The 14,058-nt window shown below is 37.3% G+C and overlaps 1 long non-coding RNA gene across 2 annotated transcripts; it reads right to left on the bottom strand.

Annotated features, from left to right (window-relative positions):
* Nucleotides 1-6,484: 6,484 nt before the first annotated feature.
* Nucleotides 6,485-7,805, bottom strand: LOC126784731 (uncharacterized). 2 transcript variants are annotated; one of them, XR_007670978.1, is made up of 5 exons: nt 7,681-7,805; nt 7,408-7,508; nt 7,221-7,323; nt 6,805-7,109; nt 6,485-6,632 (listed from the first exon to the last, which is right to left on the bottom strand). It is a non-coding gene; the product is annotated as an uncharacterized LOC126784731 (long non-coding RNA). The 2 variants fall into 2 exon arrangements; XR_007670977.1 differs by having other exon boundaries at nt 7,408-7,766.
* Nucleotides 7,806-14,058: the final 6,253 nt, after the last annotated feature.

Raw genomic sequence — 14,058 nt, 5'->3', positions numbered from 1 at the left:
AACTGTAGCACAAAAAGGTTACAAGATATGTCGTATGCAGATAACCGATTTCAAAACTGGAATGATTAATTGCGAGAAACAGTATAATCAACATCAGCCGTCGGTTATATATGGACCTGATCAAAAAACCTTACAGGATTTTCTTCATATAAAAGGAGAGGAAAGACTGAAACAGGTCAATTTGAGTGGAACTTTTACTTTACAATACATAATGTTAATATATATACAGTCCAAATAACCAAATTCTGGATTATTCTAGCCTTCCTGCCGAAAGAATCGTTAGTAGATTGATAAAAGTCAATCGGGTGGGACTTGGTAAAGAAAATAACGAGTCTACTTATCAGATGCTTAATTAGATGGTAATTAAGCAATAAGCAACCCTTGCTATCATGAGTTCATGACTATCATCCCACCACAACCTTCAAGTGCATTGCATATTAATGATATCAAAGAACAATGGATTCCTTTCGAAGTTAAAATTATATATATGTATATATATATATATGTGTGTGCAATAATGTGGATTAATGAGGTGATTATGTACAAGCTAGTTTGCAAAAAGAATTATCACCATCGGTTCTCTAAGTATAACTAATTACACCATAAGAGTATTTTTTTATAGACTTTCTATTATACTTTTTAGTTATTTTATGGAGTATGTTTAACTTTTAAAGAAAAATAGGGGCTGCACCAGACTATCTATTATAACTTTACTTTAAATATAAGCTATCTTACTTGACAAATTTGTCTGGTGAGATAGCTCAAAGTTAAAACATTTAAATTTAAAATATTTTTTTATAGAGAATTATATATAATTTATAAATATATTAAAATATTTTTTAGTCATATAATGAATATTTTTGAATTCAAATAAAGCTAAAATAAAAAGAAAATGACAGAGACAGATTTCTACATTAGTTAGGCAAAGTGACTTTTAAGTTATTTTAGTTAAAATGTAACTAAAATATAGCTAGCATTGCTAAAGATACTTTAAGAAAAAAAAAACAAAAAAACAGAAAAATCATATGCAAATTACATAAGACAATGGCGTATTCAGATATTAGTTCAATTCATGCAATCCATGTTGGAAACGAAACTTGATTGCAACAAGTTTAACTCACAATTGGAATTCAAACACACTGCATTATTCAACTTTGAGATAGGCATATATATAGCCTTCTCGATGTAACAGAAATCCTAAACATAAGCACTCGTTTTCAGCTACGAGTTCTAACAAACCAGGAATAATTCAACTTAACTAAACCCTACTGACTAGGACTAATCCCAACAGACTAGGACTTTATTTAACCAACAAGAAAACCAAGTCAAAACTCAACAAACTCTCCCTTAAACTGAACCAGTGCAACGATTCAGTTTACTTCAGCTGCTTCACACATTCCAAGCTTGGTGCGAAGATGAACAAAAGCTTCAGTCTTCAAAGGTTTAGTCATGATATCAGCAGTTTGCTCAGCTGTCCCACAGTAAGACAATGAGATCGATCCTTGTTTAATGACATCTCTGAGAAAGTGATACCTTACATCTATGTGCTTACTGCGTCCATGAAGAACTGGATTCCTTGACAACTTAATGGTGGAGCTGTTGTCACACTTGATGTCTGTACAGACCTCTTCTTCTTCTTCTCCTAGTTCTTTGAGAACCCGCTTTAACCAAATTGCTTGACAAACACAGCTTGCAGCAGCAACAAACTCGGCTTCAGTGGTTGAAAGTGTCACAATTGGTTGTTTTCTTGAACTCCAAGATACAGCTCCAACTCCAAGCATGAACACATACCCACTAGTGCTTTTACGATCATCACAGTCTCCTGCATAGTCACTATCGGTAAAACCTTGCAGTTTGCAACCTTCAACTCTTCTGTAAAAGATGCCAAAATCCATCGTTCCCTTCAAGTAGCGCAATGCTCGTTTCACAATTTGTAAGTGCAGCTCTGTGGGCTTGGACATGTATCGACTAGCCAAACTTGTGACAAACATCAAATCCGGGCGAGTAGCTGTCAGATACATGAGATTCCTACAAGCTGTTTGTAGTAAGTCTCATCAATCACTATGCCTTCCTCATCTCTTGAGACTCTTGTGCCAGGAACAATAGGGGTAGACACTGGCTTACTCTCTAGCATACCAAACTTCTTAAGAATTTCCATTGCATACCTCCTTTGACATATGAAGATCCCTTGTGACTTCTGTATAACTTCTATGCCGAGAAAATAACTCAAACTTCCCATATCACTCATGTCAAATTCTTTCATCATAGACTTCTTAAAATCGAGCAAGAAATCAACATCATTACCAGTGTAAATCAAGTCATCAACATAAAGACTTACAATGATAATTTTGCCATCCTCACTCTTCTTTGTGAACAAGGTTTGCTCACTGTCGCATCTGTGAAATCCATGGTTGACGAAGTAAGTTTCGATCCGACTAAACCAAGCTCGAGGAGCTTGTTTTAGTCCATACAAGGCTTTGAACAGTTCATACACCATGTGCTCCTTCCCCTCTTTCTTGTAACCTTGAGGCTGCTCCACATAGACTTTCTCGACAAGCTCACCATGAAGAAATGCAGATTTTACATCAAGCTGAAACACCTTCCATTTGTTTTGAGCTGAGGCTGCAAGGATGGTTCGAACTGTATCTAAACGAGCAACAGGTGCAAAAACCTCCAAGTAGTCAATTCCTTCCCTTTGAGTGTAGCCTTTTGCAACAAGTCGAGCTTTATGCTTGATGATCTCTCCATGTTCATTGTGTTTAGTCTTGTAGATCCACTTCACTCCAATTTTCTTTGCTCCTTTTGGCAGCTCTGTCAACTTCCAAGTCTTGTTCTTCTCGATAGCATTGATCTCACTATCCATTGCCTGCCTCCATTTAGCTTCTTTAACAGCATCTTCGAAATAAACTGGATCAGCATTCTCTCCATCTTCGATCAACAAGACTTCATCCTCATTTAGGTCATTACCAACTACATAGTCATCCATCCAATCCGGTCTCCGACGCTCTCTCCCTGCATGTGATATACTCTCAACCACTGTTTCTTTTCTTCGAGGTTTAGTTTTTGGATTTGGCAGGCTAGGATTTTGAACAGAGGTAGGGTTTTGAACAGAAGTAGGGATATGAACGAGGCTAGGGTTTTGAGTGTGACTAGAATTTTGAGTGAGGGGACTAGGGTTTTCAACTTCTTCTTCAAGGTTAGGATTTTGATTTCTCACATTTCCCTCACTGTTTTGGTTACTCTCACCACTGTTTTGGTTACTCTCACCCCCTTCATTGTTTCCTTCGTCACCTGTCTCTCCCTCAAACCCTTCACCCTCAAAATTTTCACACTCATTCTCATTTCCCCAAGCCAGCTCAAAACTGATCTCCCTCTCATGTTCCTTTCCCCATTCCCACTGTTTGTTTTCTTCAAAAAACACATCCTTACTAAACACAACCTTTTTCTCTACTGGATCATACAATTTGTACCCTTTGGACTGTTCACTCACCCCCAATAAAACACAAGGAAAGCTACGGTTATCCAGTTTACCTCTCTTTTCTTCTGGTACATGCACATGACCAATGCACCCCCAAACTCGAAAGTGATCCACAGAAGGTTTAGTTTTGCTCCATGCCTCTTGAGGTGTAACATCCTTTACTGCAAGTGTTGGTGAACGATTCAAAACATAGAACGTCCATAGCACAGCTTCCGGCCAAAAAGTTCTAGGCATTCCTTTAGCAACCAGCATGGAACGAACCAGATTCATCACTGTCCGATTCTTCCTTTCTGCCACGCCATTCTGTTGAGGAGTGTAAGCATTGGTGAGTTGCCTTTTAATTCCCTCTTCTTGACAGAAATCATTGAAAGCATTAGATGTGAATTCTCCTCCTCTGTCTGTTCTCAAGCATTTGATTGAAACTTCTGCACTTTTCTCCACTAGCTTCTTGAAATTCTTGAAACAGTTTAAAGTTTCTGATTTCTCACAAATGAGATACGGCCATGCTTTACGGCTATAGTCATCAATAAAACATAACACATACCTCTTTCCACTGTTTGAAGTAGGAGTGATCGGTCCACATAAATCAGAATGTATCAATTCAAGTACCTTGCTGGCTCTCCATAAACTTCTCTTTGGTATCACACCTCTTGGTTGCTTTCCGATCAGGCATTCTGCACAAATTTCTTTAGAAGCTCCAAAATGAGGCAAGCCATCTACCATCTTCTTGTATTGCAGCGTCCTTAAACCCTTGTAGCTTAGATGACCATATCTTTGATGCCAAAGATATGTCAAATCTGAAGAAACTGAGGTTTGAAAGCAGCGACCATCTTGTGCACTCGAAACTTGTGAGTCTTCAGAGAATAGAACAAACATCCTGTTTGTGCTCATTTTAGTGCTTGCAATCAGTCCTCTCCTTGAGTGATAGATCTTACACGTTCCATCTTGGATCAAAATGGCAAGACCCTTCTCTTGAAGCTGTCCAATACTTAGCAGATTGTTTCTCAAATCCGGAGCAAAATAGACATCTTCTATAACATACCTCATGCCTTTGAAAGAGACTTTGACACTGCCTTTGCCAACGACGTTCATCCTCGAATTGTTTCCAAGCTTGACAGAATGAGAAAAATTTGTGTTCAAGCTTGTAAACAAGTCTTTGTCTCCACACATATGGTTTGAGCATCCGGAGTCTAGAAACCATGCACTACTTTTCTGCTTTTCTGCTTCCTCAACATAGGCCATCAGTAGCATTTCTTCCTCTTCATCGAACTCTGCATAATTAACTTCCTTGTTCCAAGATGGACACTCATTTTGAAAGTGTCCTAGTTTATGACACTTGAAGCACTCAACTGTGGCTCTGTTGAAACTTTGTTTGCCTCTACCTCTTCCTCCACGTCCACGTCCTCGATTTCCTCTTCCACAAATGCTTCCTTCACCATAAGTCACCTTGAGAACCTGCTCCTCTCTCATGCTTCCGTTGCTTCTGTTCAGCCTCTGCTCATGCACAAGCAAGCTGCTTTGTAGCTCATCAACTGTCAACAAGTCAAGGTCATTTGACTCCTCGATAGAACAAGCAACATAATCAAATCTAGGAGTCAAAGATCTCAGAATCTTCTCCACAACATCCAACTGTGGCATGTTTTCTCCTCCATGAATCTTCAGCTTATTGATAATGGTTAGGGTTCGAGCAAAATAATCATCTATCTTCTCGTCTTCTTTCATTTGAAGCATTTCAAATTCCTTCTTCAAGGCCTGTCTCTGTGCTCGTTTTGCTCGATTCGTTCCATGATATTTCTGTTTCATGGAATCCCAGATGCTCTTCGAGCTTGACTTGTCGAGAATGGTCTCCAGGATTGTTCGAGGAATGGCTTGAAAGAGATAGCTTTTGACTGTGAAGTCATCTTCTCTCATCCTCTCAACCCTTTTTCGCAACTCTTCTGCTTGCTTCCTTTGTGCCTCAGACTGTGTTCGTTGTCCTTGCACAACCGTGGAGAATGTCTCAGCTTGTTGTGTCACTTGGGTAGGCGTTGGTATGCCAACTTCAATGTGGTGCCAGGCCTTCTTTGATCTGATGAAGTTCTCCATCAAAAGTGACCAGTGATCATAATGTCCATCAAAAATTGGAATGAACAATGGTGCCGAGCTTCCCTCAGCTCCAGGCTTCAACAGTGCAGTACTACTTTCTGCCATCACAAATCTCTCCCTTAGTGTTTCTCTCTTTACACACAACCAGGCCCTTTGCAGAGCTCTGATACCAGATTGTTGGAAACGAAACTTGATTGCAACAAGTTTAACTCACAATTGGAATTCAAACACACTGCATTATTCAACTTTGAGATAGGCATATATATAGCCTTCTCGATGTAACAGAAATCCTAAACAGAAGCACTCGTTTTCAGCTACGAGTTCTAACAAACCAGGAATAATTCAACTTAACTAAACCCTACTGACTAGGACTAATCCCAACAGACTAGGACTTTATTTAACCAACAAGAAAACCAAGTCAAAACTCAACAATCCACAAGTGCAAATAAATGTTAAATGGATAATTTACAGGTCGGTGCACTACTACACAAAAGTACATCAATGGCATTTTTGAAACGCTATCAAATGTCTTTCACGGCATTTTTCGACGCCATTCTTAAACATCGTTGAAACCGGTGCAGTCCTTTCCTAGACAAATCCATGGTGTTTGATAAACGCCATTAAAACATATTCCATGGCGTTTGAAAAATGTCATTAAAATTCCATAGATTCTTTTACAAAACGCCATAAATTTAACGGCGTTTTTCCAAACGTCATTAAAAGAAATTTGATGACGTTTGACAAACGCCATGGAATTTTTTCCAGTTTAAAAAAAATTATATATTGATTTTCTGTATGTAATTAGAAAATCAATGCAGCAGTACACATCTTATGAACAAGACTACTTTTTATCAACTTTAATCAAAGAAGAAATACTCAGTGTACAACACTTTTAGTGTAATGTCTATTACTGCTTACAGATTCATGTATATGTAAGTTGAGAGAAATAAAATAAAAGAGAGAAAAAAGATCAGCACATGTTGCTTTAGACAATAAACCAGATCACGGAAAAGTGGTGGAGATCGATGAGCAGCAGCTGCCTCTGAAGCTCGTTGGAAATTAGCAGCACCTATATAGAAAACAGAGAAATATCAGAAACTAGATAAGTTAATGTTTCTATAGCAGAGCATAATTAGACTCTCGTGATATTATAGAATAATGCTAACTATTCAGAACTTTATAGGACATAACACATAACTCATAAAAAGAACAGGATTTAAAAGATAGCATAACTGTCTTACGGTAAAGAACCAGGAAGTAAATGGAGGGAGGCAAGTAGGCCCTATCAACTAAGTTGAACAAGATACATGTGAAGCAATGAACTCCAAGCATGCATATATAGGTACACTATCTTGAATAGTTAAGATATCATCTCATGCAATAGGAATCACAGAAAAGAGTTTCGGCCAACTAACATGTTTATGTAATATATACATCAAAATTTGAAATATATAAAAGAAAAGGATATATGAAATGAGACATTGTGATCAAAGAATTATCGAACTGTAATTGAGAAGCTGCACAATAACACCTGCTTCTTCCATATCTGTAAAAAAGGGAAATAAAATAATGGTCAAGATTTCAATTAGCATAAGATAGAATAAGATATATGCACAAGTATCATCAAGGACGTAATTATGGAGGTTGGAACATATACCTTCAATAAATCTCAATCGTTATGCTCTTTATCAATGTTATTAAGACACATCCACTGATAGGTGATTCAGGATCAACCCCGTCTCTCGATAAAACACTCCCCTCTGCCACCAAAAGAACAATTAGTAAAGCCATATAAAAAACAGCTAATAAAAGTTCATTAAAGTGATAATTGCAAAGACTCATACTTCCGCTCATCCTGCATCTTGTCCCTCTGCTTTATGATGACTGAACCCAACTTTCAACACCATATCTATAACCCAATTAGTAAAAATCCCAAATCGTAAACCTAAATCCCAAAACAAAGGTCGATATTCAGCTAGCATCGAATTAGAAATATCCTGACTCTTACCACAAAAACCCCAAAATTGTAAACCCTACCTGAAAACAAACAAAGAACAAAAACCTTAGCATCTAGCAATGATTTACGAAAAAGAACATTCATAATCCAAATCACGAACCCCAAAAATCTCCAAATTGTGAACCCTAAACCAAATTCGAGAATCGTTGATGAATGAGAACCTCGGCTTCTTACAGAAGCAGAGAAGCTTTGTATATTTGAGTTTGGGATTTTGACGGATTTGGGTGTTTGAGGTCTCGGTTTGATAGAGAGAGAAAGTGAGAGTCGTTTTTTTTATGAAACTCATCGTCTCATTTGATAGAATAGTGTGTAAGTTAAAACAAAACATTCACGTCGTAATATTTACGACGTTCACAAACGCCATGAACTTCAAAAATTACAATGTCAAATAGCTTTATCATAGCGTTTTATAAACGCTATTAAAATTCTGGAAGTTAGACAACGTTTGAAAATGCCACAAGTATATCTTTGAAATATGGACACGAAAATTTGATGGCGTTTAAAAAAAACACCATTAAATTTCAATAAAGTTTTTTTTTTAATGCTATGTCTAAAATGTTACTGAAGACTATATGTGTAGTAGTGGTGATCCACTCATTATAACCATTCAAGAATTGTAATTTGGCGCGGGCGGGTTGAACGCCACTGACTTGTTTTATTTTTAATTCGAGTTCAAAATCATTTCAAAGTCGTATCAGAATTGACAACCCTCAAGACCTACATTTTCACCCTGAAAACTATAAGAATTACTTTGCCAATCATGTTCAGTGTAATTGCAAATATACGGGAGCCATGGACTTGTCGATAGAGTGGTCGCAATAATCTCCTGATGCCTATAAGTGGACGAGCTCCAATTAGAGATCGGACAACTTAATCATAAGTGGAGAGTCCACTAATTACTACACCCTGCATTTTTGGTGCTTCATCCCCGGAAAATGGAGTGTCTTCTTTGTCTTCTAGCTTCTGCCCACCTTAATGATGTTTATATATGATACTTACCGAATTTCTTGTCAATTCGAATCCTATTCTAATTAGTAATTACTAGCTAGTTTACTAATTTGTTTTTCCTTCATCCATGATAGTTTCTAGTAGAGACTTTTAGTAATGTTTAAACTCTACGCACGTACGTATATTGAAGAGAGAAAATGATAGAAGATGGGGACTATGAATATACACGTACGTAGAAGAACCATATCAGAATCAAGCAATTCTAGCGCTGGAAAGACTCGGGATATTCCGAGCACATAAATCATGAATGGAGGAGCATCAACTCACCACAACACAGGGTTGATCAACCCTTAATATACCTAGTTAATTACCTACCCGCGTTTCGACCCTGTCGCTGGTATATATACATGTTGCTAGTGCATGTACGTGGTCTACGGTTATTGGGCTTCAACGTGTTCATCATGAAGTTCTTAGTGAACAATATGGAGTTTGTTTGGTCTAATTGCTGCTGCCATATTCACCTATGGCTGTTTAGTTATGGATTTTGTCGTTTTGATGAAGCTACTCTGGTTTAGAAGTGCATATATATATGTCAGCTCCTTGTGGCTAGCTCGTAGTACGTGCTTTAGATATGTGGGTGTTTAAATCCTGATTTTGCCAATGCCACCCACATCTCCTAGCCTACTCGATCTAAACATCGAAAATTAGAAATTAATCTTGATGACACCAAATGAAGGGAGACAACCATTAGGACTTAGTTGACGCTGGATAGATCAATCAATAATCTTAATCAAAATCAAAGGTACGTACGTAGGGTTTCAAGAATTCATATTAAATGATTAATTAAATTAAACGAGGATCTGTACGTCAATCCATCTATTATAGATAACGAGATTACGATCGAGTGGATGTGAGTTCAGAAGGACGATATTATGTGTCCTAAGAGGTGGTACAGTGGAAGGTAGAAGCCATTACGTACTTACAACACGTGGGTGGTTTGCTTGAGCCCTCTTCTTGATGGATCACCTGAAACCTAGATACTGTAGATCGAACATGCATGGCCGAACAGCAACTTGAAACGTACATATAAATTAATTTGAGACTTGATCGAGCCCTTCTGATAGCGTGGGCGGCCGTCTTGTTATTTATTTCAGAATCAACGGGTAGTTGTACACTTGTTTTAGTTGTTTATACACAACGAGACGTACGTTGTATACTTTTGTATGTGAACACTGGAGCTAGCTAGATGTACGTACTTGCGGCTTTTGGAAATCATTGGACTGAAATTAGTGTAGGAAATCTAATTATGCGAAGGTGATCGACCACTCGACCAGTACGTAGAGAGAGAGAGAGAGAGAGAGAGAGAGAGAGAGAGAGAGAGAGAGAGAGAGAGGGACTCTGGGCCGAATAGCTTTAGATGCGGATGGGCATTTCTAACTAGTTGGATTAGGTAAAGAAGACAATTAGTTAGCGTTTCATAAACACATGAGAATTGGGCCATAATTGCACTATATAATTAATTTGCCACATACATAGCCTCCATGGCTCCATGAGTCTAGGAGCCATATACTTAACTTTCACAAACAGATGAGAAATAAAGAAAAGGGACAATGTTGCTTTCTGCTTCTAGTCTTCTGCCGTTCTACGTATAGATCACTGACACACAGAAGCATGACCGTTGATGACACTGGCCTAATAGCTATCGCTCTCTTCTTCTTCTTTTTTCGATATTTCTGCTCAGTTCTTTGTCTTCTTCCTTTTTCCCTCAACTGCATCTGTGTATATCGATCTGTCTCGTATCTATAAGACTAACTACTCCCATATAGGGCGCGCAGTAATGGACGACTATAACGGAGTCAAATGCATTCATTCATTCAAGTTGGTTGGCTTTCTTTACAACCACGTACCAAATGGCTTAATCAGTTGTGAGCTAGGTATATATATCTAACAACTTCGTTTAGTTTTTTTCGTTTCTTTTGACTGTTAAGTAGAGTATTCGAAGGAATTTCTGGAATCCATAATAAGCACATGCTCAAATAGTTATTCTTTCTTTCAACCATGTGCTTCTTCTCTTGATTTTATGATGTCATAATATAATTGTATGGTTCTAGCCAAACTGTTGCTTAACCAATATGATCCCCAAATTGTATGGTTCTACACAAAAAGATGCCAGATCTGTTTAATCAAGTGGTGAACGACCTATTTATGTTACACCAAATTAGTAATGGACATAACTTGGTCAATAACTCAATATGAAGTTTTTGATAAAGTGATACGGAGTTCACATCCAAAATCAATTGATGAAATGGTCCAAATCCTTATAAACCCACATGCTAGATCACAATTCCCAGTTTAGGATGTATATTCTCAATCCGTCTCCGCACGTGTGGCAAATTTTCAAACCATACACGTAAACAACATTTTAAGTGATGTTGAGTCCGTGCGGCCATTTGGATTTCACACGTGAATGTGAGTAACTTGCTCTGATATCATTATAAAGTGATATGAGGTTCATATCCAAAAACCAATTGGCAATAGATGGAATGACTCAAATCCTTATAAATTTACAAGGTAGGTCGATGTATATTCTCAACACGTCTCCGCACGTGTAGCGAATTTTCAAGCCATACACGTGGACAATATTTTGGGTGACGTTGAGTCCGTGTAGTCATTGGGGCTTCACACGTGGACGTGAGTAACCCGCTCTAATATCATAATAAAGTGATATGAGGTTCACATCTAAAACCAATTGACAATGAATGGAGTGGCACAAACCCTTATATATTCACACGCTAGGTCTCAATTCTCAACGTGTGATGTATATTTTCAACACGTCTTCGCACATGTGCCGAATTTTCAAGCCATACATGTGGACAACATTTTGGGTGATATTGAGTATGTGTGGTAATTTGGACTTCACACGTGGACATAAGTAATCCGTTCTGATACCATGATAAAGTTATATGAGGTTCACATCTAAAACCAATTGGCAATGGATAGAATGACACAAACCCTTATAAACCCATAGGTTATGTCTTAATTAATTCCCAATGTGGGATGTATATTTTCTCAACCGTTCTACAAATGATGATATTATGAATAGAGAAAATTTATCTAGAACATGATAAAGGTTAGATGTGGTTTGATACTAATATGGCAATGTCATGATTGCAATCTTGTGGCATGTCAACATTTTTTGTATCTAAGATTATAATCTCACAATTAATAAAGTACGTATAACCTTTCTTAGCTGCTCTAACTGACCAACACCAAAAAGTTTGACCCAATGAGAAGTCGACCTGATTTTGAGTTTCATCAATTCTACTATTGCCTTAAGAGTTATGATATAGGTGCATTAGTATATGGACGAATTGAACATTCTTGGTGGTTACGGGTTAAATAGTTGAGGAAGACGTTCTGGTAAAATCACTAGGCTCAAATTAGTCTATAGATTTAAAGAATTTTTGAGGATATCAGTGGCGGATCCTGAATTGTTAACTTGGAAATACTTGAAATTCTAAACCAAAGAAGAAAATAGTGAAAATCTCGACGGTGCGATAAAATTTTATTAATTGACACAAAAATGGATACACCTAGTCAAAGGGAACGTAATGAGTCTACCCCCTCAAATGCATATAATAAAAAATGTTAAACTTACTAAATTTAACTATACGAGTCGATATTTCTTCAAACTCTTTTATGACCTATTAATTTCATGTAGATTCAACATACTCTTTTTCACTATGAATGACCATACAATTGTCAAGAAGTAATTTTTTGTCAGACGCTTCTGTTTTGGCTGAAGTTCGGATATTATATGATTTTAGTCTAATAACCTCAAATCATTAAAAAAATATAGGAATTAAGAACGTGGAGTGTGGAACTTAGTCCCAAGGTCCCAAATGCAATCAATCAATCTAATTTAGGAATTAGGGATTTAATTTTTTTGTTTGTTAATTGGGGAGAAGATGAAGAGAAAGAAAGAAAACAATCTTCTTTCGCTATTATAGTGAATGCAAAATGGTTGGGTGTGAGTGAGAAGATTGGGTGTAGGGGATACTTGAACTAAAAAAAAACAATATTCTTACTAGTATTTTTTTTCCTGATTGGCCAGAATGCTTGAGTATCCCCTGCTAACCTAGAGGATTTGCCCCCGTAGGATTTTTTTTTTTTGAAGAGAGATTTCATTCATAGAGAGCAAACATAAACATGCCATTATATATCCACCCACTACCACCCGATAGGTAGACAAGGCTTCATGGTATACGTACCATAGTGATACATATGATATACCTAACTATTAAATATACTTCTGCACCATGCAAGGAAAGAAAAAACCCACATCATGACAAACATGAATTTAGCAATACAACGAAACCAAAAATTGAAAAACAAAACCAAACAAGAGTTTCAAATGAAAAATAAAGTCTCAATCTCAACCAAAGACATCGAGACATAACTAAAATAAACTTAAGCATGCTCTTTTCCCTTCCCCTTGGAGCTAGGGTTGGGAGGTTTTCCATTATAGAGGTATGCTAGGACTAGCTCTCCCGAAACCTTCTTTGGCTAAGGTGGTTTCTTGTTCTTTTGGCCAGGAGGGGAGCCTGGGCCACGCTTCGCGTCTTTGTCATGGATGAAGGCAAAGAGGAACCGCATGGAATTCCTCATTTGCACTTGAAACGAACTATCATGTTTCCAGAAAACACTTGAAGTGAGAGCGTAGATTCATTGTTGAGAATTTCATCTTGACCAGAGGACGTGCAAGGAGAAAGGCTTGGCCAAAGCCTTGGGATCATCATCATCGTCATGAATGTTGGATATGTCGAACACATCCTGACTAGCAATGGCTAGCAACTGTGTGAAAGTTTGAGTGACTAGTCTAGGGTTGCTATGGAGAAGCAAGATGAGAAAGGAGGACAATCAAGAACATCACTAGTTGCCTGAATCTAACCTAGACTAGCTAGGGTTTTGAGGGGCCAATGGGAAGCAGCGCTCTCAAATAATATGATCGCCCCGGAGGATATTGTTGTTGATCCTATAAAAGATATTATCGTAGTGCGAGCAAATTATAGATCCTCACTACAAGTTTGCCAACAAATATGTCTGAAAAACAATATTAAAAGAACTAGCTCTCCATTTCTTTTTATAAATGAACAACATTTGACCCAAAATTAAGCCGACAATATACACAATTGAAACTTTGTATAAATCTATTAAAAAACACAAAGACTCTACATTTACTTATGATACTGATCAGAAAGAATAACTAAACTAATACGAACTCTCCATTTCTTTTTATAAATGAACAACATTTGACCCAAAATTAAGCCGACAATATACACAATTGAAACTTTGTATAAATCTATTAAAAAACACAAAGACTCTACATTTACTTATGATACTGATCAGAAAGAATAACTAAACTAATACGAACAACTGCTAAATATTTTTTTATACCCTCTTCTTGGCCAAAACCCTGGTCTTCATCTCATCAGATTAATTAGTTGGGGGTTTTTAATTAGAAGTATAA

This window comes from Argentina anserina, chromosome 2 (assembly GCF_933775445.1).
Source record: "Argentina anserina chromosome 2, drPotAnse1.1, whole genome shotgun sequence".
In the NCBI taxonomy this organism is placed as follows: domain Eukaryota; kingdom Viridiplantae; phylum Streptophyta; class Magnoliopsida; order Rosales; family Rosaceae; genus Argentina; species Argentina anserina.
Note: the sequence above shows the minus strand (reverse complement) of the source record. Positions and strands in the feature narration are given on the sequence as shown.